This window comes from Buceros rhinoceros, unplaced genomic scaffold (genome assembly GCF_000710305.1).
Source record: "Buceros rhinoceros silvestris isolate BGI_N320 unplaced genomic scaffold, ASM71030v1 scaffold21855, whole genome shotgun sequence".
NCBI lineage: Eukaryota > Metazoa > Chordata > Aves > Bucerotiformes > Bucerotidae > Buceros > Buceros rhinoceros.
In genome coordinates, this window is record NW_010414959.1 from 45966 (window position 1) to 50029 (window position 4064).

The window sequence follows — 4064 nt, forward strand, 5'->3', positions numbered from 1 at the left end:
CCACTACTACGGCGCTAACACTACGTTACACAGAAGGGACTGGGAGGGTGAAAGCCAACAGGAACTCTGACAGACATCACGACTGCTGCGACTCCGGCCAGAAAGACATCGGTAGGTACAAACCTGTGTCCCACAGGCAGCTGCCAGGCAGTACTGCCCCGCGGGGCCGTGCCATGGGGATGGATGGGCTGATGAGGCCACGGGAAGGCTCGTGCTGGGTTTGTGCCAGTGCTCTGTGCCCTGATGGAGGTCACTTCTGCAGCCATCACGGGGTCGTTTCTAGCTGGTTACCAGCTGAGCTGGTGTGAGAGGACAGGCACATCTGTCCCGGAGCTGCAAGAGGCAGCTGGGTCTGTGGAAGCATCCCTGGCGTGGAAGCGCTTGTGGTGTTTTTAATTAGTGGAAGGAGCAGGCTTTCTGCACAGCAGCCTGCTCCCAAGCTGAGCATGGTGCCACGAGCGTGAATATTCACCAGCTGATGCCTTTCCTGCTGCTGGCTGTCCCCATCCCAGCCGGCTGAGCCCCAGGGTACAGCGTCACTACCAGGCAGGTGAGGATGGGCGCTGCCCCAGCGGACCCAACTCGTCGTGCCAGTGACCAGCCCCTGCATGGCTGCATCGACCAGGCTCTGAAGGCTTCAGATAGGAGTCCCAGAAAGAAACGCACAGTGTCTTTTGCTATTCACTTCAACTGTGCTCACCACAATGCATTTGAGTTTATCGCTGCCCGTCTCCATGAGCAGTACCAAAAACACCTGGGGCAGCTCCTGCAGCCAAAGTCAGTGTAAGTTAACAGAGATCCTGTGGGGAACATCTTTGGATCAAGAGCATCTCATTAATGCATTTTCCTCCTAAACAAACCAAAAGAAACTACCCCTCCTTCCCCCTCCCCACCAATGCAGAAGCCAGGAGGGATTCCTCAACCCTGTCCCAGCTCTGCCAGGCCACAGACTGGTTGAGGTTGGAAGGGACCTCTGGAGACCTCTGGAGACCCCCCAAGCAGGGCCACCTAGAGGCAGCTGCCCTGAGGGTTTCTGAATATCTCCAGGGCCGGAGACTCCACCAGCTCCCTGGGCAGCCGGTGTTATTGCTGAGTGTGGTTTTTGTGGTGGAGCGAGAGCTGTTCTCTCAGGGACGGAGACTCCACCAGCTCCCTGGGCAGCCGGTGTTATTGCTGAGTGTGGTTTTTGTGGTGGAGCGAGAGCTGTTCTCTGAGGCTGGCTGGGACGTCTGTGTTCACCAGCATCCTTCAAAAGAAAAGTGTTATACGGGTGCAAAATACTACTCACTGTTACTGTCCTGCACATGGGGTTGTGCTGGGGACAGGTGCCAGCTCAGTGCCAGCTCAGCAGGCCTGGGGCAGCACCCTCCAGTGAGCAGAGCGGGGTCTATCCCCCCGCAGAGCTCACTGCCAGAACACGCCGCAGGGTCCTGCCCAAGAGCGCTGGGGAAAGGCTGAAGCCAGGGCGTTCAGAGGAGGAAACACACAGGGCTTTGGTGACAAGAGCAGAGCATCTGTGGTTTGGCCTTGGTGTTTTCAGAGCTTGCAGGCACTTGCGGGTAAGGGGCCGAGGATGTGCTGACTGGGACAACACTCCAGATAAAGGTGAGTTTGGTAAGAGCGGGCTTGGGCAGGTGCAGCAGGGCTTGTCTGATATTCTCGCCCAAACGGCTGAACCAGCTCTCCAGGGGACTTCAGGCATGCTGGGCTGTATCAGAGACCTCTCTGCTTTATACTGCCCTGCTTATCAACTGCTTCACTGCCCACTGGCTAAAACCACCGGAAAAGCACATGTCACCTCATCTTTTCGCTCTCTTCGGTAAGGCTTTGCCTTTTCCCGTTTGTCTCAGCACAAATCACCGTCCGATTCCATCCGTCCTGAGGCGAAACAAAATGGTCATGCTGTCCCCTTGCAATCTCGACCCAGATGATGGATCCTGAAGTCAGTGTGGCACCAACATGTGTACAGCCCTCAGGGCTTGCCCCTGCACTGGGCAGAGAGTGCCAGCAGCCAGAGGGAGCAGTCGCAGCCTCAAGCAATGGATGTCTCCCCGGGGACTCCCTCCGTGACCCAGCTGGGCAGGAGCCCCTGTGCTCAGGGTGCAGGAGCTGTTCAACTCCACCAAGTTCCACCCAGGATCCCGGCAGAATTTTGCAGAATATTGGCCCTTCCCTCTGCCCGGGCCAAGCCGAAAGCAAACCTGAGAATCTGGGGAGGTGGGGGAACTGTTTGGGGTTTCTTTAAATTAGCAATGCCTTTTTTATTGAGATTCATTTTAATGCATCACCGCACAAATGAACTAAAAATCTGCATTAGGAAGTGACTCATATTGGGGGAAGCAATCGAGACAGCTCTCCTGGTGATTTAGAGATGCATGATCTCAGCTGGACTCGGGCCAGACCTCTCTAAAGGTGCCTGATGCTTAAACCTGCAGAAAGAGTGGAAGCACGACTCGAGCAGTCTGTGCCTCACACCACTTTCAAGGGCAGCCTCAAGGAAGAATGCACAGTGGTACCTATTAAAACAAGAGCCCTGCTCCTGGCAGGCTGCACCAAAATGCCCAGTGGCATCTCAGTCTTCGTGCTCTGCAAGGCCGAACAGAAGAAGCTTCCTCGCAGAGTTCATGAGAGGGCCCCACTCACCCCTGGCACTCTCCACCCTATTCCTGGCACTCACAAAGTTGCTTTTTCAGTATTTAATACCACGCACCTGCTCGATTCCACATTCCCTAACAAAGATAATAATTTCCTCATTAAGAGAACCTATTGAATCAATAGCACAGAGCTGAGAGTGAATTGAGGTCATTCGTCTGTTAAGACCAGCACTAGTCTCATTAAAAGTATGAGCGAGTAGGACATCACAGAAGATGCTGTTCTGAGCTGGCTTTTCACTGTTTCTTCCTTTCTGGACAGAGAGGCTTGTTCTGATCTATTTCTGAATAGCAGCTATCTCCAGGTCTTGAAAAATCCCCTCCCAACCCCAAGCTCACCTCACAGAGCAGCCTTTTCCCCCACAGCCCACCCACACAGAGCCTGCAGACCATGCTGGGATGGGTGGTTCACTCCAGCACAGGGAGCAGTCCCTTGCCCAGGAGAGCCCAGGGTACAGCCAGGACAGACAGATGGACAGGAGGCATCAGGAGGTACTGCTGGAGCAGGCTTTGCAGATGTCCAGGCACATACAGCGGGGCTGCTCTACCTCCCCCCGCCTCACATGGCAAGGGTCCCACTTCCAGCCCTCAGAGGTGCAGAGCAGGAATCTGGATGGAAACCGAAGTCCCCGACAGACTCGTTCCCAAATCAAACCTCTGCTGGTCACTGTGCCGCAGGGTCTGTGAGCCTGCTGGGGTGAGAGCCAGGGTAAGGTGCTGGTTAGTAGGGGTGCCTCTCAGCCAGGTGAGGTGGGTCTGGCTCTGATGCCTGTCTCAGGTGCCGCTGAGGGCTGCCACATCCTATAAAAAATAAATTGAAGTTAGCCTGGATATTTGTTGCCTCGGGCTGACAAGGTGCAAACCAGCTTTTTTGTATTTTCACCGTGACATTATTGCTATTGTTACAGGCTACAGCGATGCGGTAACAGGCAAGCTGCCAAACTGCCACATTCTTTGATCCAAGCAATTTCTTAACACATGAACTTGTAGGAGGCTTTATGCTTTGGAGGCTACAGCCCTCATTTCCAGGAGTGAGAAAAATCACAAAATAGGGGCCAAATTAAATGCTTAAAGGATTGTTTAAAATATTGTTAGGTGGTCTGATGAAATAAAAGCTTTTTACAAGAATCCAGCGTGTACTCACAAAGAACCAGTGTTGCCGAACACCTCACCTGAACTCCTTCAGTTATTTACATTTACGCTGATAACAGCCAGGGTTATGGAAATGGATTGAAGCTCTGTGGTGAAACATCCATCCCGATCCCGCACCTCTGCTCGGTCTCATTCCTCCAGCCTCACAGCCCTTTTTTCTCCCTCACACTGTTCCCTTTGTCCTGCACAGTCTGCAGTGGGCGGCTGCAGATGCTGCAGACTGATCTCAGACCAGCAGGCACTCTTCTTCTGGAGCTGGTG